The following is a 22,116-nucleotide window of genomic DNA, read 5'->3' as shown; positions in this document are numbered from 1 at the left end:
TTTCCACCAGCTTCCATGTCCATTTGGATAGGGCAACTAGAATTTTCCCAGCAAATTACAGAATAAATTAGTCCAAAGTGGCCATAGAGAGAGTTGTATAATGACCACATTGATGCTTGCTGTGTCATAATTCATTATAATGATTTACAATATTTATTATTCATAACATTATTATTCATAACAATATTCATGATAACAATTGCTATTGCTGTCCTAAACATCATTATTCAGATTTTTCTGAGAGATCATGGTTCTAACTATGAGACCATTTCTTTCTCCCCTCAGGGCAAGCCTGTCCTGATGATCTGCTAATTTGCTTCACGTTGCATCCAATGGTACATAGGCTGTGTCTTTCTGAGACATGTCCAGACATCAGTTGATACTATACTGAAATATAGTTCTAATTTGCTCCTGTGTGTGTGTGTGTGTGTGTGTGTGTGTGTGTGTGTGTGTGTGTGTGTGTGTGTGTGTGTGTGTGTGTGTGTGTGTTGGTACTGGAGCTTGAACTCAGGGCCTGTGCTCTGTGACCTAGCTTTTTCACTCAGGACCAATGTTCTACCTCTTGAATCATACTTTCACATCTGACTTTTTGATGGTTAGTTGGAGATAAGAGTCTCATAAACTTTCCTGCCTGCACTGATTTCAAACAGTGGTTATCCCGTGTACCTCACCTGCAATATGGAGGTGAGAGTATGTGGTACCACACCTTTCTCCAAGACATTACAGTTTCCTTACATTTGTCCCATCTGGCCCCTCCTGAAGCAGGGAGCGATGATTTAGGAAGCTAGATACATCAACTTTCTCTAAAAAAGATTTTTTTTTGTCAAAAACAAAGAAGGGGGTAACAATGCTTGATAGGAAATGTACTCATTACCTGACTCATGTAACTGTAACCCCTTTGAACAGTATCTTTACAATAAAAAAATTTGTTTTCTGTCAACATCTTTGAAAATCCTTTATTAGAAGGCTGTTTGAAATGTCAACTTCCACATCTTTCTTAATTTGCATTGACAAATTCCAGTTAGAACTATATGTATTTATATATAAACAATAATTTTTGCATTGATCTTTGCATCCTATTTAAATGATCCCCATTAGGCGATTCTGGGGGAAATGGAGGTTTGAATTTACTTTATTGATGTTATAAAGGTGATGTGCAGTGGGATTACAATGACATGAGTCAGAAAATCAGTACATTTCCTTCAGTACATACAACATCTTCTTTCCCTCCCCCTCTTCCAGTCCCTCCCTCCCATCTCCTCCCAGGATTTGGATGGCTCACGTCCATCACAGTGTCCAGTGAGCTCCGTGGCTGCATTTGTTCACCCTTTTTCCCTTGAATTCTGTGCCTTCCCCTCACCCTAACAAAGATGTACAGGTGACTAACCCATAAAGACAAGAAAACAGAACCATAGACAAAATACAATTTTTTTCTCTTAGAAAAAAATTTTCCAGAGAAGTTTTTTGGCTTAATTAGGACACTTCTAAGCTCCATTTAGCTCCCCTTCTCCTCTGTAGAAGTAGAATTAGCTTTTGTAGAGAATACCAGGTTGGTGAGTCCTATGCTTAGAGCTACAGTTTCCACTCTATGCTTCTTCTTTACTTCGAGAACTGAAGTAGTTTGGCTTTTTCATCCCAAAGTTATCATTAAGAAGAACTATGGCCACAAGATACTATGAAATGAACTTGGGGTTGGGCTGGAGGGGCTGCCGAGGGAAAGTGGGAGAAAAACGAGGGAGGAGGTAACAATGTTTGACAAGAAATGTACTAATTACCTTACATATATATGTAACTGTAAGCACTCTGTACATCACCTTGACAATAAAATTAAATGAAAGGGGAGCAAAGGAGGGTCTTTAGACATTAGTGATGTTGATTGATCCCATTGGTTCTAAGCCAAAGGATCTAATCCTTATTTTATCCTGGACTATAGATGGGACCAGAGGATTTTCAGTCTCTTGAGTTTTAATTGGTTTGTTTAGGCCTGTCCAACTGATTTATTAATTTTTTCACTCTTTGTTTAAGATTTACTTTCTTGAGTTTTTATACATGTTCTAGGACTTGAATTCAAGACCTGAGTGCTGTACCTTACCTTTATCACTCAGGGATGGCACTTTATGACTTAAATCACAGTTTCACTTCTGGCTCTTTACTGGTTAATTGCAGATAATGGTGTCAACACAGACTCTTCTGTCCAGGTTGACTTTCAACTGCAATCCTCAGAACTCAGCCTCCTGAGTAACTAGAATGACAGGAATAAACCATCTGCTTCAAGCTTTGATTCTGTTATCTAACTCAAGTCTACTTGGGCTAGAATTAGTTGAATTCACAAACCAGAATGAAAAAAGGCCTACTGCCAGAACAGAAAGGTGCCGGAACAAATGAATGCCATTTGATCTGGAAATTTTCATGCCTGTATACAGTGCTCACAAGAAATGAAGAGGCCCTGGGATGGGTGTACATACAAGATTTTCAGGAACTGTGCTTACTTCATGGTATCGAGTGAGCCTTCAGTTGAATCTGGGACAGTTCCTGGCTCTCAGTTCATCGTGTCTTGTAATAGTAGAGAAAGTGGCAGCCAAGGTTATAGTCCCTGTAGGACTGAAGCCAATGATAGGAATGACACTATCTCCCTCCCCCTTTTGGAAGCTCAGATCCACCCTCTCCATCTCCATTCATCAACCCTCTTCCTTTCTTTCTTCTTCATCTATCCAAGTCCACAGTCTTTTCAGCATCCACAGTCACCTCTTCCAAGATTCCCTACTTGATTATATGAGATAATCATGAATTTCTCCATCTTCCCTCCCCCAATAGTGCTCATACTTGTCTCAGTATTATCCTCTTATCAATACACTGAAATGATCCATTGATTGAGAAAGGTTTCCTTTATATCATAAAGGAAAAGACTCTCCTCTAACTTCTCTACATTAAAAATGTTCTCAGCATGGGCAAATTACTTCTCAGGTTTGGGGTTTTTCTGTGGGGGATATATGTGTAACCACTGCTGATTCACAGCCACTTTTCTTCTTTAAGCATTATTTTTTGAATTCTTTTTTTTTTTGTCAGTCATGGAGCTTGAACTCTGGGCCTGGGTGCTGTCCCTCAGCTCTTCAGCTCAAGGCTAGCACTCTACCACTTGAGCCAAAGCACCACTTCGGCCCTTTTCTGCTTATGTGGTGCTGAGAAATCGAACCCAGGGCCTCATGTATGTAAGGCAAGCATGCTACCCCTGAGCCACCTTCCCAGCCCCCTATTTTTTGAATTCTAAAATGACATATCACCTACTTCACAAGGTTGTTGTGAAGATGAAATAATACGAAATACATGTGTATACCCTAATAGTAAAGGTAGTGCATATCTGAACAGTGTTCTCAGCACAATACCTTGCACACCCTACACAAAAACATCTGTTGAACATAAGTAAGCAAAAACTGAATCTGATGAGGGCGAAATGACAAAATGAAAAAAGTTTCTCAGTAGGGAGATTTCCAAGGTATCAGATATGATATTTCAACAGGGTTGAGAGGCTAATATTACAGACAGACTCTACTAATGAATGTTACATCATAGCAAATCTAATTCTCCAAAATGGCTTGAATTAGTCAATCTGAATTCATAAACAAGGAGATATGACTCAGGTTACATCTTGCCAAAGACAAGCATATATTTGAAAGAGTCATGGATAATTTGGCACCATATGTATTCTAACCAATTAAGTATGAGAAGGATATCATGGTTAATGAACCCATTCTCAAAATTGACTCTAAAATTTTTATTACTCACATGTTTGATTCAATATGAAGAGGGTAGTTTAACATTCTGCCAAAATGTTAGAATTTAGAATTGTTTCTTTAATAACAACAATTTTTGTGAAAAATTATCCCTGACCATTCTAGAAATTAGCATCCAAAAACTGGGTCCAAATCTCAGTGGGATCCGTTGAAATATTCCATTTAATTCGAAGTATACATAAACAGGAGAACTGATTTTTAGCAGAAAGGTATTTTCATCCCAGATCAATAGCCCTCTCAAAAGAAACATTTACTAGCATAATTAACAGCAGTACATTCACCTAATAATAATCAAACATTTGATGAAAACCTACAAAACTGTATTAACACACTTATAAAAGGCTTTTATCTATGATATTTTTTATTTATGAAAACATAAGAGTTGATGATTTTCTTATAAGGCATGAGAGGATTAAGTCAGTTTTAGGTAAGATAGAAGAGAGCAGAGTTGGAACATAAAGTAGAAATGAGTGTAAGCTTCATGGAAACCAGCTCTATAAAGATACAGTGTATGTTATTGCACTGTGGAGAAGAGACATTAAAATGGTACTTGTATTTCTAGCAGTACTACAAGGAAATAATGCTAGGTCCTCATGGTCAAACAGTGAAATGTTCAGAAAAGTGTAATTAACTAAACAGAAATGTGCAGTGAAAATTAATGGGTAATATCTTTAACTACAACTTTGTAGTAGAAATAAGGAATTTCATAAATCTGAATCATAGAACATCTTTCAATATAAGCCACAATATTGATCCAATGTACAGAAATAGTATATTCTAGCTATAACTGATTTCTAAATTAATAAAATCAATAGTTACATGTTATAGTGGAAACAAGAGTGGCTTTGGACCTGTTGGCTTCCAACCATATGTATGACTTTAATTAACTGTAAGACTTAGAAATAACTAACTGAATCAATAAACTTATTAAAAACCCCAAACTGGGCATATGCCAGGTCATTCTACTTTATATATTTGTTACCAAGATAAAAAAGACAATAATCACAACACAAATGGAACATTTATAAAACAAAATTAAAAATTACCTTACTTTGATAGGACAGATTAATCATTCTTTTATTCCTGGGAAAATTCCAAGATTGTAATGTAACTAAAGAAATAACTGGAACTAGAAACAAAAAATATATAGTATTACTAGATATTGTGTAAGGCAGCGTTAGGCATGCCACATAGATCTTCCCATCTTTCTCCTTTGTCTCCATTCCAATTATGAAGACTGAATGAAATGCTGTAACTATGTATTTCCCAACCACTGTTGAATTTGTTCATCCTATATCTTTCTGGAGTATTTTTTTAATAGTTTGGCATTTATTTATTTATTCATTTATTTTTGTCGGTCATGGGGCCTGCACTCTGGGCCTGGGCACTGCCCCTCACTGAAGAGTAGTTGAGAACTCATTCTTAGAGGAATAAGTAGTTTCATGGCAGAAGTATCATCACCAAAGATGGGTCATAAAGACATGAGGAGTTAGTTCAATGAAGAAAATTCCAGCAGAGGGAGGAGCACATGCGAGCGCGCGCGCACACACACACACACACACACATACGCACACACACACACACACACATACGCACACACACACGCGCGCGCGCGCACAGAGGACTTTGCACAAGACCTTTCATACGCCCCACCCCCAGACTCTCTAAACTCTACCCATCATCTCAATTTCTTTGGTTGCTCCATTTTTACATAGCTATCCTTAATATTATGACTGCAATCACCCATCCTTCCATTTTCCATTCATCTTGGGCTCCAAAAGAGAGTTAAACTTTGTAACTTCTGTTTTGGCCTCTTTATCCAGGAACAATAGTTGTGTCAGAGGGCTGGAAATAAATTGCATTGAAAATACTACTTAGAGTCAAGCCTGACCTGTCCTTCACACTCAATGGTTGTTTTGATTACTAAGTACAGTTGGAAGACAACTCCATTGTGGTTGGGGTGTTTGTGCTATAGTAGAAATAAATACCGAGTCATTATTCCAATTAACCTGCAACTTGGTAATAGTAGTGCAATTCAAGGAGTGACAAGTGATGGATATTTTCAGAAGGCTTTGTACCACAATTGCTGGGCATTCTTAATGTTGATGTTTGTCCCAGGATTATGTTTCCATATAGACGTACTTAGTGAATGTTTGGTAGATATATCAATTTTTACTCCTTCATCAAGAGCCTACATTTATTTATAAATAAGCACCAGGTTTGGATTCTTAATACTCAGGTTTTGTTAAAATTACTGTCAATACAGGCATTTGGGGCCCGTAAGCAGATATTAAAATACAAATGTTTATGTTTCTTTGGAATAAATAATTTATGAAGTAACCAAGATAAGTGAATGTAATTATCTCCATAATTGGATCCAATCTTTGAAAGTAAGAATAATATTCTATTGCAAAGATGCTATACAGAGAGGTCCCAGCCACTTGAGTAAGGCAAAGAGTACATTTCCTGTGTGAGTACACTGCCACCCCTCCCCTCCTGTTCCCTCACCTTCCCTTCCCTCCCCCACCGTCCTCACTCCTCCCCCCCCCCCATGAAGTTGAAAGTTGGTTTCCAATATACTGTCCTGTGCGTGTCATTGTTGCAATGGGTAATCCTGTGAAAAGTAAATATTATAGTGAAAGTTTGAGCGTTGGAAATTGAATTTTTCCCAGAAAATGTATTTTTTATGAAATGTGTCTTTGCTTCATTTTGGGTTTGGTTTCCTAAGCATACCATTATGAACAAATATGACTTAAATAATAAAGTTATTGTCAGCCCTGTGTTATGTCTGAGGAAGGACTCAACCCATCATATCGATGTTGTTGGTGTTTGTTGATGGGTTCAATAGTAATAAAAGTCTACATTTCAGATACAAAATGTTGCTTCATTAGTTGTACCAGGGGAATTCCTGAAGTTTTACTTCTTCATGAATTTAAGAGTAATTGTATTTCAAATTGTTAAATGTATGCATACATGTATATATATATATATATACATACATACACACACATACAAACACACAAATATATAAATAAAATTAGAAATAAATAAGTTCCATGGCTGTTTCACTTACATTATCTTGAATATCTACAATTAGTTAATCCATGGCTATTTCACTTATATCATATTGAATATCTACAATTAGTTAATGCTAGTTTCTTCCAAAGATTCTAAATCTTAAAGATGTACTCCAGACATGGTACCTTATTGGAATATCCCGAGGATGTGGTTTGAATGTGAGGGATTTTTGTCTTAATTTTTACTTTTATGAATTTATCCATGCCCATTGTTTAAAAGACAAATAGTCTTAAAATTTCTCTATAACTCTGCCAACTCTGTCAACTTTGGTTGACAACTCTCATTCAAAACTGGAAATTCAACCCTTCTAGAACCCTACTTGAGCCTCTTCTAAATAATATGAACTTTAACGGTTATTATTTTCTTTTAGAGAACAGCTCTTGACTATTTTGACGATCTGTCAAAGCTAAGACTTTTATTAAAAATATACCAGACACTGTTATTTTGTCTCCTTATTTCCAATATTAATGTCAAGCTCACTATATAGGGGATTTATAAAAATCTTTTTGTATGTGACTTTGTTTTCTTTGTTTTGGGGAGATTGAACAACCTTATCCATTTTTCTGAACTCTTAGTAATCTGCTTTGTGTGCGTTTTTTTCTTTCAATATTTAACTGTGACAAGAAGTTTGTTTTTCAGTACTGAGAAATTGTTCTGTTTGCTGTTTTTGTTCATCTCCCCTTTCCTGTCATGATTTCTCATTGTGTTACTCCTTTGATGTACCACTGGTTTCTATATTATTCCTTATGAATTCGATGTTCTGATTTTCACATTCTTTCTAGTTTTCATGTGTAGACTTGTTTTCCAGGAAGCTTCTTTTTTCTAAACCTTTAAATAGTTGTTCAAAGCAGTTGCCTTTCAACAAAGCAGTTTATGAATACAATGAGTCTTGATCAATGTGAAGTTTAAAGCAACTTTATTTTCCAACATTTCTAATGTTACTTTAATCTCAGCTATTGTATTCTTGTATTTGAAGTGCTTTTACTCATTCTCTGATTACTTTTTCTTTCTCCAGCATCCTGTTCTGACTAGTTCTGCATGTACAGACTCTCAACAAATCCCTTTGTTCATATCCTCCCTCAGTCTTTGGCAGACTTGGTACCTGCACATGCTGATTGTTTAGAGACCTCTGAAGATGAGAAGCCTTACTTAAGACCACTCACTGTGTAGCTCAGGGTCACAGCTCACTCTCCTCCAGTCCTGAAGTCACTGCTTCTCCATGTCTCCCCAAATACACAAAGATTTCTCCTTTCTGTCCCCGCCTTCTCTCTTAGCATTTCTAGATTTCCATACCTTAAAAATTACTACTACTTAAGGAGTTTGAAGGGAAAATAGGTATAGTTTGATGTAGTTAATCATGACTTCTGAAGTGGGCATCTATCCTTTTTTAAAATGACCATACATACAACCCTAGCAGGGTTGTCTTGGTGCTTAGTTGTTTAGTCTTTCAGAAATTGGAGGAGAAAATGACAGCTCTTAGTTAAAAGAAAAGAAAAATTATAGCTTATTCATGTAGAGAAAAATAAAGAGAATAAACTATGAAAAAGAAAGAGAATAAGTCATGAAGTGACTTCTGGTCCTTGACCTCTAAACTTTTCTAGGTCCTTATGTCCTTATGAATAATAAAAATGTAGTGGGGCTATCCCCAACCTCTTATGTTCCTCACAGGTTAACTATTCTGACATTCTAGTTAAGATGTGATTACTGTGAAGGTAGTCTTCTTTTCTCACTGATTGCTTCTATTCTCTGCCTTGACCACACAGTCTTTCTTATGGAATAATTCCAAGGAGATGGAACATCTGGTGTACTGCAAAGTAGCATTTATATTTAGCCAGTGATGAGCTGCAGATGTTAATTTCTTTCCAAAAATTTCTGCTTTCCTCCCTATTGCCTGTCTCTGTCTCCAAGTGAGACACTGCTTATAAGTCTAAGTCTGGAATTTGCTCTTGGTGGCTAATTTGAAGAGCAATGTTATGAGTAAAGACCTGAGAGATATTATCCAGATTGACAGAACAATTGGCTTGACTTGCATCTGGACGTTCATTATACAGTGCATGCAGTAGGAAGGGGCACTAATCGCCCCTTAATAATTCAGAGAAAATCTGTCATTGTTCCTTTGGTGTTGATCCCTTGTATTGTATTTGTTTGTCCATTTTTCCATCTCACCAAGTAGACTGCTGTTGATTTGAGACTGGGATCTGTGTATTAGTCACCATGCCAAACCCAGCATGGAACACGCAGACTGTCATATGTCATGAATGAACAGGTGAATGAATGTGTTCAGTCAGTAAGTAGTTAAAGCTTGTTTGACTCACAGCTCTACCATGATATTTCCCTGTCCTCTGATCTGAGTTTTCAGTAACAGTACTCTCATTATTTTCAATGATTCTTGAATAACAACAAATGCATATTGATCATCTAGTATCTCCTAGAAACTATTCAAGATACTTTGAATATAATGGAATTTGAAAGATTGGGTTTTTAGCAAGTTTGTTTGTTTGTTTGTTTATTGTCAGTAGTCAGGCCACTCTGGGCCTGGGTGGTGTCCCTCAGCTCATCAGCTCAAGGCTAGCCCTCTACCACTTGAGCCACAGTGCCACTTCTGGCTTTTTCTGTTTATGTGGCGTTGAAGAATCGAACCCAGAGCCTCATGCATCCAAGGCAAGTGCTCTACCACTGAGCCACCTTCCTAGCCCCTTTAGCAAGTTTTATTCCTGTTTAAAATGGTTAAACAGGAATAAAATTCAGAGAGCGATAGATGCTCTAAAGAAGAAAATAAGATACAGTACTCAATAATAGTGTTTATCTAGTTCTCTCCAACTCCATGTTTATGGAACATTTACAGTAGTATCAGGTACATACAGACCCTCTTTGTTGATTTTGCAATCGTTATTGTTCAGAGGAGTGTAAATGAAGCCAGATGGGCAAAGCAACTTGTCCACAGTAACCAACCATTAAGTGGTGGCAAAGAGATCTAACAGTGGGTCTTTCTAACAGCATAGCCCACATGGCTTCCTAAGCAGCCTGCACACAGAATGGGCATGGTGACACTGGAGATTCACTGGAATCATTTGCTTCATTGTCCAACCCTCAGGAGGTCTTCCCTGATTAAACAATCTCAAGAGTAACAATTGCTCAGCAGCAATTTCCTCAGCTAGCTTTCTCAATTAGGCCTGCTCTTTTGAAGTCAGACGATTCATACATCCTTCTGGTGCTGAAGAAGATGTCTTGGTTTAGTCTCATAGAGTCACTAAACGGTTCAGGACAGTGTTCATTCTTCTCCACTCCATCCTCAGTAGTACGTGGTTTTCACTTAGATTCTTCTATTCACTTCTTCTAACCCCCCTCCCAGCAATTACTTTTCTGCCTGTTTTAAAGATTTAACTTTTACTCTCAGAGCCACACTTCCCACCCAGAGGCACCCCAGAGTCTCGGTGAAGTGTTGTACCAAGTCTTTTAATTCTGACATATGATTTAATTCTATTCTTGATGGCTTTGCCTTTAAATTGCAGCTTCACTGTGCTTTTTGTCTCTGCAGATGGCAAACTGGCCATTCTTCCTCCATCTGGAGCTGGCACTGTGGATATTTCTGGCCGTAAGTCTGATGAAGGGGACTAACGGGGGAATTTGATTTCTGCTGCCTATTATCTTTCTTGTCCTTTCTTGCCCTGTACTTCCTCCCCAAGCATTCATTTTTCTCTTTGATTTGGTTCATGTATGTCAAATTTCCATTTCCTTAGGCATGGAATATGTGCTTTCCCTGAGTTACAGCATTCCGGTAGTTACTAAAAAATAGCAGATCAAAAGGAAGAGTGAGGGAGAGCGAGAGGAGAGGGGAGAGACGCTAAACACAATCGTCTGAAAAAACCAAATATCTCATGATAGCATATTTTGCTTGTTCCAAATTGCTTTAGAGTTGGTTTACTCATCAAAATGCCAAAAGACAAATGGGTCCTCATAAAGACGGATGTGAAGTTTGCATATTTGCAAACACACTTGAATGCATTCTGGTTGCAAGGGCACACATTTCCCGCCCACTCATTACAACATAATTTGTCCTAGAAAATTGTCCTTTTCTCTACAAGAGCATTACCAAATGAGCAGCTAATAGGTGGGGAAGGACTGGCTAGAAGGGTTTGGAATCTGGAATGCAAAATCTGTAAGACACCATAGAGAAAGGTTAACCTGATCTTATACATGAAAACCCAGAGGTTTAGTGACTTGATCGAAGTCCCACAGCAAACCAGTGGCATGTTCATGTCTGAAGAGTAGCCTATTAGGATTCTCCCAGTTGTTCTGTTTTGATGATATGACAATAATGTCTAACATTTTTTTTTACTATAGTTTACCAAAAATGGGGATTTACTACACTATTAAAGAGGAAAAAAAAGACTTGGATGCATTTAGACCCAGACTGAACAGGAGACAGTGTCATATCTAGTGGTGCTCAGGCTGTGATGAAAGTTTGTATTCTAGTTGGCATGGGAAAGTGCATCTGAGAGCATTGGAGAGGACTCCAAGGGTCGCGGTGGATGGAATCGTAACTATTCTCCCTCACCAACACTCATCTTCATCTCAGAGCTCTGCCTTTGCATCGTGGACTTCAGTTTCTTACACTGTATTTCAAGAAACGTGTTCATCCACCAAAGAGCATTAAGAAAAACTGATTGAGTTCCATTCGCTTGCCTTTAGCTGAGCAGAGAAATTAAGACATTTTCTCAAAGTAATTAATTGAATTAATGGGAAAACATTCACAAGATCTCAAGTCTCCAAATTCCCCATTCAGTGTATTTCCACTCAAAAGGCTTCCAAGGAGCCATTTGTGTGAAGTTTGCTTGAGGAGGGTAGAGACTGAACTGTGAGCATAGAATCTCAGGATCTGATTGATCTAGTTTGGTACCAGTTGCAAGGTAAACCAACAATGACAGCCAACAAAATTCACCTTTGAACCTGTTTTAAAGGCACAGATTGAAGAATTAACAAAAGACCATGAAGATGTTTTCCTCAACTGTGGATAATGACACCCAAATAGCTCCTGAAAGAAATAAGATAACTCTTATCTAGTAGGCCTCAAATCACAAATGAGAGATGAATGGGCATCGGAAGCAACAAGTGAGAGGAACTCGAGGTTATTCAAGGAAGAGTCAGATGTGGGAGGCATTGAAGATGGTGACCCGGCATCAGGAGAATGGCGGAGGGATATCCTGACACGGTGATGCAGCTTTGGGAATGGCCCAAAGTTTCTGAGCATGCCAAAGACATGCAGTAGCATCTGTTGCAGGCACCTTCTGCAGACCTGGCGTGAGTCGCTTTGTGACATTTCTTGGGGTAGTGCTTCTCAAATGTGAACTGTTTCTCTTGTGTTTGCAGCTTGCTGTTCTTAATGTCAGCAGGTACTTGAATCGTCCAGTTTCATCCAGCTCCAGACAATTTCCAGTGTATGTCAGTGTCCTCGGTTCCTCTTCATTTTTTAATTTGTTTTATATTTTGTTTTGATTTGTTCTAGAGAACATGCCTGCAAGATCATCACTGGGCCGATGTACCTGTACTCAAGGTCCCACCCAAGTGCTGGGAAACTACAAAACTCCTGCACGGGATGATAGGAAATACTGAATCATAGAACTGGGAACTGTTTGAGGAACATCTGGAAAACAGTTTCTGCAAAACCCCAGGAAATCAGGAATCAGGAATGGGAGCGTGGTTTTCAGCCCGAGGTAAGTAATGGCTTTTCATAACTTTTCTTTTGTCTTCTAAAAGGAAAAGCCTGGCCATTAGCCAAAGTATGAATATGATTTATTTCTGGTTTTCTCTGCAAAACATAGAGACAGAAGTGTTTCCAGAATCTAGCCCCAGCATCTCCTGAAATATTGAGGGTGATTATTATAATTAGCATCTCCTCCCAGGTGGCAGATGCAAGCATTGTCTGACTTTTTAAAACAAATTAAAAAGAGATAACAACAAAAAAGACTTTAGAAGCAGAGCCTGGTGAGTCTCATGAAAAACAATCCTACAAAACTCTTTAAAAACACTTGAAGAAGCATCATTGGCATTCGATTTGTTTTCTTTGTTTAGCAAGCTTGGATCTGTAGTTTGGGAGTTATCATCATGTTTGGGGAAATGTCAACCATTATTTTCTTAAGTATATGTTTGTGTCCTTCTGTATCCTCTTCTTTGGGGACACAATATTAAATGTGTTTTAGATTGCTTGAAGCAGATCCACAGGTCAGACTTGGTGCTTATTATTTTTGTTTTTCCATTTGGGAGATAGTTTTAACTAGTGCTTTCATGTTTACTTTTTTGGCAATGACTGATCAGTAATCTACTGTTAGTCGTATCCAGTGTATTTTCTTATCACTGGTGGATACTTTCAACTCTCTAAGTTCAGTTTGGGATTTTTAGAAGTTACCTCCCTTATTTTAAAGAAATATCTTTATCTCACATATAGGAACCAAACCGTAACAATCCTTTCAAGATCTTTGTGGACTAATATTAAGATATATTATTCTATTTTTTCATCATGGATGGTAATTCCTGCTTTTCTGAATACCTGGACTGTTTTCTTAAATTCCAAACATTTTGAATTTTACCTTGAGGATAAGGAACATTTTATTATTCTTTTGAACTTTCTACAGTTTTATTCTGGGATGTGAAGCACGTATTTGAAATTGGATAATGCTTTTCTTGCAAGAAAGTGGTTTCTTGCTCTTAAGATTTATTAGGTAATATTGGAGCAGTTGTTTGTCTAATGCTCACAATTCATCATAAAGGCGATGAGAACCTTCTGTGTATTGTACTCAGAGCATCCGAATCATGGGAGTTTCTAACCTTGGTGATGGTTCTACATATATTCCCTGCCTTGTGGGAGGTGACAGCCACCATTAATGGCCCTTTGTCCAGTGGGTCATTTCCTGTCTCCAGGCATTTCCCCACATGCATGCACTGACCAGTACCTCGGTGAATACTTGAGGGCAATATTGTGCACATCTCTGGCATCTTTTTCCTCTGCTAAGTCTCTCTTTTCTCTCATACCTCTGCTGAAATTTCCAGCCACCATTTTCTTCCTGGATTCAGGTCTGTCACTACCTCTCAGCATGTTTGCTGATGGGACAAACACAGGATGAACTTAGCCAGTGCCACTCTCTAGAGATCTCTTTCCTTCTGCTGGATGAGTTAACCTTGCTTTCCATGCATTTTTGTCCATTTTGCTTGTTTTATGCACAAGAGTTTATCTCATTCCTGCAATTTCTTTTTGGAAGGAGAAAGATCTCTAGTGAATACTTTTGAAAGCTTTTTTTTCAGGTTTTCCGTGAAGTCAATATAAATGGACTGCACCAAGGTTTGCAAACTCAAATACTCTGAGATAATAAACTTACAGGTCCCAAGTTTCCTCATCCATAAAATGAGCATACAGTAGCTCAATGTTAGAGTGCTTGCCTTGCGTGCATAAGGCCCTCAGTTCGATTCCTCAGCACCACATAAGCAGAAAAAGCTGGAAATGGCATTGTGACTCAAGTGGTAGAGAACTAGCCTTGAGCTGAAGAGCTGAAGGACAGTGCCCAGGCCTAGAGTTCAGGCCCCATGATTGACAATAAAAACACTAAGACTTTTTCTCTATTTTCCTAGTATTTAAAATTTCAGTGTTTTTAAGTATATGTATCCTTGGAGCACAGCATTCTCCAATAACTTGAAATTTTTAAGGGCAATAAAGTTAATTTCCAAACCAAAAAAAAAATGGGCATACTGTAGAAGTAAATGGAAGATTGACAAGACTGTAAACGTAACACGTCCAGAACATGAGCAGTTAGTCAAGATACCAGCAAGGACTTACTTTTCTCTTCCCTTTGGCTCTCATTTTCCCCACTCCTTTCCCTTCATTCTCCTGGTGGCAACAGCTTAACTTGTTTTCTATCTTGTCATATTAGCCAATGTGCTAAGATCTTCATGTCAATTAACTTACTAACCTTCACAATAACCTTGTGTTGTAGACACTAGAAATATTTCACAAAGAAGTTGCAGACAATCATTTATCACAAACAAATGACAGACTCTAAGCACAAACTGTCCAACTAACCCCAGGCAACTCACAGAATTATGATTGGTAATAATACATTGGCATTTTATGAACTTCTACACTTTGGGGGGGGATGTGTTCATAGGCAACAAAATGTCCCAGCATGCTTGATTGAGGGTGTCTATTGGATATGTCTCTTCCAATACTACGAAAACTGAACCCATTCTAACAAAGGCAGGTTGGGCATCAACGAACAACCAGAGTTGTCCCATTAATCACCATTGTGCCATGAAACAGAGCATGAGATACTGGATGTTAAAACTTACTGACTGGACCAGTCCTTCCTTGCTGTTCTGCCTCCAAAGCTCAATCAGAACATTCTACTGATTAACCCTTCCATTCCTTCCAACTCTGAAGTTCTATGGGTCTCAGCCTTGTGTGAGATAAAAGATCCAAGTACTTTCCACTGATTCCTCTTGTCTCAGCATGTTGTCTGGGGAGTACGCCAGAGGGCCTGAATCCTATCTACCACGTGAGATATCTATACAATGATCATTATTGCCATTGCTTTAAAATAAAACCCTGAAAAAACAGCATATGAACACAAGACTCTATTGTAGTAAATTATGACTTTGTTAGACACAGAATAATGAGAGCAAACTATAAGAAAGAGACCCTGATATCCATAAGAAACTGACCCTAACATGTCCTTGTCTTCCCAAGTCTACTTTCTAACTGACTCAGAATTGTTTTGGGTTACTTTGTTATTCAATTTTAAAAAGTGAATTTACTATTAAATAGTCAATACCAGACACCATTCTCATTTTGTGTGCTACTTAAATACTGGTTAAAGTAATACATTTCTTAAGATTCTATTTACTGATTTTAATTTACTTTAAAATGTGAGAGAATTGATTCTGATGCTGGTAAATGTCAACATTGCATTTCAGGATTGATGTAGTTTGATTTTCTACCCTCCATCATAGCCAAGATAGGTAGGAAAGCACAAATTGGTCAATTTCTCTTACATCTCCTGAAATACACACTCAAATGGAAAGCATATAAATTCTCATGCTATCAGAATGTGTCAAGGAAAAATTGTATATTAAAACATTTTAAAGTTGAATGTCTGAAATTGCCACATCTATAAAGGTTTTCAGTTTCTGTCATGTTCAATGGTTTAAATGGTATGGTTATTTTTAAACTCCAAGCATATTTATTATAAAGTTTGAGGGATATTTCAGGTGACCTTTCTCTGATTGAAATATTGAACTTTGTTTGGACTATAGCCAATTATCTCAAGTCCTGTTTGTAACATGAAACTCTCAAAAAATAATAAGAAAAATAGTTAAAAAGAAATCGTTTTCATGCAAAAACAAAAAAACAGGAAAAAAAACCATGCTTCTCTTTATGTCTTCACACACACACACACACACACACACACACACACACACACACACACACACACACACACACACACATCTCTGGCTTCCTGCCTCACTGAAAACTCAGAATCCAATTCAACTAAGTAATCCAAATGAATTAATTAAAGAACAATTCCTTCAAATTAAGCATCAAAATAGGCTGAAATTATCCTGAGTAGGTTAGAAAACTGAGTTGGGAAGAAAAGGTGTATTGGTCTGTTTTTCAAGGACCCTGTAAAGTGTTGCAGTTCCTGCTTCCCCTTCCTGTGCCTGGCATAGCCCTTGTTTATGTGGGGTGTGGGATAATTGGAAGAAATAAGGATGGAAGGGATGACACTGATCAGATGCATTGTACTCATGAATTGACTTGAAACCTATTTGTAGTGCTACTTAAAGATAATAGAGCCAGGCGCTGGTGGCTCACACCTGTAATCCTAGATACTCAGAAGGCTGAGATCTTAGGATCTTGGTTCAGTGCCAGCCTGGGTAGGAAAGTCCGTGAAACTCTTATCTCCAATAAGCCACCAGAAAAGCAGAAGGGACACTTTGGCTCAAGTGGTAGAGTGTTCTCCTTGAGCTGAAGAGCTGAGGGACAGCGTCCAGGCCCAGAGTTCAAGCCCCACAACTGACAATAAATAAATAAATAAATAAATAAATAAATAAAATATATGTATATATGTCTATTTTATTATTCTTCATATATATATATATATATATATATATGACAAGTAAATTTAAAAAAAGAATGACAAGTCTTGTATTCAAATCCTGTTGACTTTTCAATAGAATAGCTATGTGGTTTAGAGATCCTAATGTGTTTTGTTCCAATTCTGTCCCTAATTTGGCAACAGGGTATCAAGTGCCTTTCTCCTTCCTTATACCACAAGAAAAACACTCTGTAAAGAAAAACACTCAGATACTTTTTTGCATAGGAGGCACAACTAAAAGTAAGAAACAAGGTGTCTAGCACTTTGTTCAGCTTTTTATAGTTCTCTCTCTTTTTTGAGACGTTGTATACTATTAAATGGTTATACACTCTTCTTTTGAATGAATTAACCATTATTGTTATCTAGAACCATAGACAAGGGCTATTTTTAGAGGTTAAAATTGACCAACAGAAGTAACTGTTTCCTGTAAATTCACTGCTTTGATTTCCAGGGAAGCTCTATTTATTGTTGCTCAATCTTTTCTCTCACCATTAATCATCTTTGAGTTTGGGTCTTTCCTGGTTGGCTGGGTTAAGTGATTGATCTCTATATGTATACTCAGCTGTAGTCTGATAGCTTACAGGTAACTATTTTAATTTTTTTTAATTTGATAAGATTGTTGGGCACCGGTGGCTCATGCCTATAATCCTAGCTACTGAGGAGGCTGAGATCTGAAGATGGAGGTTCAAAGCCACCCCAGGCAGGAAAGACCAGGAGACTCTTGTCTCCAATTAACCACCAGAAAACCAGAAGTGTCTCTCTGGCTCAAAGTGGTAGAACACTAGCCTTGAGCTATACAACTCAGGGACAAAGCCCAGACACTGAGTTCAAGCCCTATGACTAATCTCCTCAAAGTAAAAATTTGGTGAAGACTAGCTATATGGCCTAAAAATCTATCTGGAGAAGGCTCCATGGGTTATTAAGAAGAATGTGGAATCTTTTGCCACAGTGTGAAATACTGTATGTCTATTTTTTATTCTTCTGTGGTCCTATATTTCCCTTTTAAACATCATTCTTTCTTAAACTAAGTTTATGGCTGTCTTTCTTCCAGTTCTCTGTGTTGTTTACATTGAATATATTCTGCAATTCAGGCTTGGATGAATTGTTTCAGCCTGTCCTTTTCTTGGAGGGCTTGTATTAAAATTGAGTTATAAGCCTGTTTTATGTGTCTTTGTGGATGCCATTATTTCCTTCAGTGCATAAAATATATTCTAGCATAATTTCCTACATGTAGGATTAGTCCTGATGTGATTCCTGGGTATTTACCTGCATATGTAAACAGGTGTTTTTCTCTTATACCTTTCAGTAGCATTTCTTTGATCTAGAATCAGAGCATTTTAATTATGATGTGATATAGAGCCATTGTTCTCTTTTCATGTGTATTTGGAGCACATAATCTCTTCTGTAGATGGGTGTCTATGTCATTTCAACGACTTTGGATGTTTTCTACTACAGTTTCACTGGTCAGGTTTCCTATGCTTTCAGTTACCATTTCCTCTCTTATTTCCCCCCTCCCCCCACAGACACACCATGAATTCTTAGGTTTGGCCTATTAAAAATCATACCTCAGAGGGTTGCAGAAGGTTGTAATTATTTTTTTTTCCAAAAGTTTGGTGGTAGTACTGGGAATCAGTGCTTCAAACAACTCACTCAGCTTGTTTCTTTATAGCTGGCACTCTGCTGCTGAAGACATATTTCCAGCCCCAATGTCTACTGATTAATTGAAGATGGAGTCTCACAGACTTTTCTACCCAGGTTAGCTTCAAATTGAATTTCTCCCCATCTCAGCCACCTGAGCAGCTAGGATTGCAGGTGTGAGCCACCAGTATCCAGCCATGTTCCTTCTTCTTCGTTGTCTGGGAAAAATATTTTTCCCCCTATCTCTGATAGTCTTTCCTCTAAGTTTATCTTATCTGCTGATAATAGCTTCCTTGGTGTTTTTATTTGGTTTATTGAGCTTTGTAGTTTTTTTTTTTTTTAACATTTCTGCAGTTTTTGCCATTTTCCATTTTCTTACTGAATCTTTCATCCATGTTAGGCTTTCTTGTCTAATTTGTGAATTAACTTCCTAATTCCATTTATCAGTTTAGTTGAATATTCTTTGAAGTAATTGATAATTATCTAAAATAGAATTTCTTACTCTTTACCTGATATTTCAGCTAGTTTTATTTATCTTTAAATTCAATTATAGAGACATTATAGGATTCTTATTCCCTTGCTTCTTCATACTGTATATAATGATTTTTTTATTTTTTTAAATTTGGGAGTAAGTTTCTCTTTTACTTTTTCTCAGCTGAGAGAGAGCTGACCATAGCAACAATTTCCACAATTGGCAAAAATAATAAAATAACTCAAATATTTTAATGAAGTAAAAAGCAATTGGGAGTCTCTGCTTCCTCACCTATAAAGTTACATAGCACTGGATTCAAATTCCTAAGAAATAAATTGAGGTTAATCATATTAAAATTATAGTGATAGGGGCTGGGAAGTTGGCTCAGTGGTAGAGTGCTTGCCTTGCATACATGAGGCCCTGGGTTTGATTCCTCAGCACCCCATAAGCAAAAAGAAAAATGCCAGAAGTGGCACTGTGGCTCTAGCACTAGCCTTGAGCTGAAGAGCTGAGGGACAGAGCCCAGGCCCAGAGTTCAAGCCCCACAACCGGACCAATAAATAAATAAATAAATAAATAAATAAATAAATAAATAAATAAATAAATAAAATTATAGTGATTAAATATTAAGCCATGAAGACAGAAGTAGGGAAAGTAAGGAAATAGAAAGATGAAGGGAGATATAGAAAATAATGATTTAAGAAAGCACTCTATTATTACAAAATTTTTTTACAAGAATTCTTTGGGAAGTAAAATAAAGTAAAATAAAGGGAGATAAGAAAGAAGACATGGCATCTTGTATTTGAGAAAGAAGCATTTCAACATACAGATCTGCATTAAATACTATCTATTTTTGATTTTTTTGTTATCTGTCATAAATTCCATTTCTTCATTGGGTAAAATAGTGATATACACACTTCAGCATGTTGCAAGGGATCAAAAAGGATAATACATGTGTTGAATTTAACCTAGTATCTGATACATGGGGAATGTTAGCTGAGTGATGGTTGATTTATATTATTAAATTGTAACTGTCTCCACCTCTTCTTTTGTCAAGCATCTATAATCCACCCACAGACCGCCCTTTCAATTCAGATATTACCCCAGTGTGCTTTCCAAACTCTAGATGCTTGTCAGAAAAGGAATATTGTGTGTCAGTTTGATCTGCTCTTCTTTTCACAGTGTCTTTATGGTGGTGGTTTGTTTTTATCTTAATATGTCACAAAAATATTTAATATTATATGTTAATCTTGAAGACAGTCTATTAACAACTGTCTACTATAATCTAAAGCAGAAGTGACTGCTAAATTACTTAAATGCTAATTAAATCTTCCTTTATTCCAGAGGATTTCTTGACCTTAAAAAAAGTAAAGCGATTATGTATGTATGTATGTATGTATGTATGTATGTATGTATGTATGTATGTATACATGCATGTGGGCACAAAGATATATGTGAATGGGTGCATGCAGATAATTGTCTGTCTCTCTGTTTTTCCTTTTGTCTCTCCTCCTTCCTTATATTTCTTTCTTAAAAATTAGACTCTATGCAGAAGCATGAGCTTCCTCTTCCAGTTATTGCCTAGCTGGGAAAATATTCAAAGTAACACCAGTAATACTAGCTACTTGTAAGTATGAGATCAGGAGGACCTCAGGTTGAAGTCGGACTGGAAGGCAAAGTATGTAAGACACTATCTCCAAAAAAATTAAGCTGGAGGCATGGCTCAAGTGGCAGGCACAAGCCAAGAAAGCAAGCGCAGTGAGCAGGAGGTATTGAGTTCAAATTTCAGTATCAAAAAATTAAATGTCTTAATAGTTAATACTTTGATCACAGAAATGAAATTTTCATAAGTTAGTGAAAAGCAAATAAATCTTAAGTGATACATCACCCTAACCAAATGACACTTGTTTGAACAAGAATTGATCATGAATCAATCAAAACTGAGGATTTTCCTAACATCAGCCTCATCCTCATTATTCAATTGTAATCTGCTCTTGGGAGTCTGTCTGCCTGAATTTCAGTTTTGTTTCTTTCATTTCTGAATTTAAGTGATTGTATGAAGAAACAAGCAATAGAAAGAAAAGCATAAACAATAGAAACAAACATAAATCTGCTCCCCTCTTAGGAATGAACACGGCTCCCCAGGGACCTCTACCATCCATTAGAATTATAACACCTATAGCACTGAGGTTCATGGCTACAGGATTCTCCCATCTCTGTAGTTTTGAGCGAAATTCTGCACCAGAGAAACAAAATATGAACAGCTGCCAGAAAAGTCCCAGGTGCTGAAACTTAAGATTAAGTACACGGAATCATTGCCTCATTTATGGAGTTCAGCCCAATTGAAAGATGATGGGAGAGGGCCTACATGCCCTGTGTTTTATTTCCTTCTGCTGGGAACCTACCTAGACATTCCCAGAGGTTACAGAGATTGTCTGGGTCTCTATTGAAATGTAGTTTCATAATTCCCTGACCTGAATTTTCTCCTTTCTTCCCTGTTTTATTCATTATTTCCTACTCTTACTTTCTTGGAGTTGAAACTCCTCATAAAACACCAACATTTAAACTTTGACTCAGGCCATTTTTCAGGAAAATCAAGACATGAGTTGGTTTCAGAGGTTGAGACTGTATTAAGATTGACTGCCCAGAAGCAAGGGATGCCATTGCTGCTAGCTAGTAGAATGTGACTAACCCTGGACCATGTCATACATGCAATCAAACTTTGGGTCTGTGGACAGCCAGATGAGATACAGGATGAGTGCAAATCAAGTAAGTGTATGAATCCAAACAAAAGTTGTAATAAAAGAACTGCACTGAACCTGCTGCTGGTGGCTCATGGCTGTAATCCTAGCTACTCAGGAGGCTGAGAGCTGAGGATCGAGGTCCAAAGCCAGCCCAGGAAGGAAAGGCCAGGAGACTCTTATCTCAAAAAAAAAAAAAAAACACTCGGAAAAACAGAAGTAGTGCTGTGGCTCAAGTGGTAGAGTGTTAGCCT

Source organism: Dipodomys merriami, unplaced genomic scaffold, assembly GCF_024711535.1.
Source record: "Dipodomys merriami isolate MVZ:Mamm:240054 unplaced genomic scaffold, mDipMer1.0.p SCAF_4, whole genome shotgun sequence".
Lineage (NCBI taxonomy): Eukaryota > Metazoa > Chordata > Mammalia > Rodentia > Heteromyidae > Dipodomys > Dipodomys merriami.
This window is presented reverse-complemented; position numbering follows the sequence as displayed.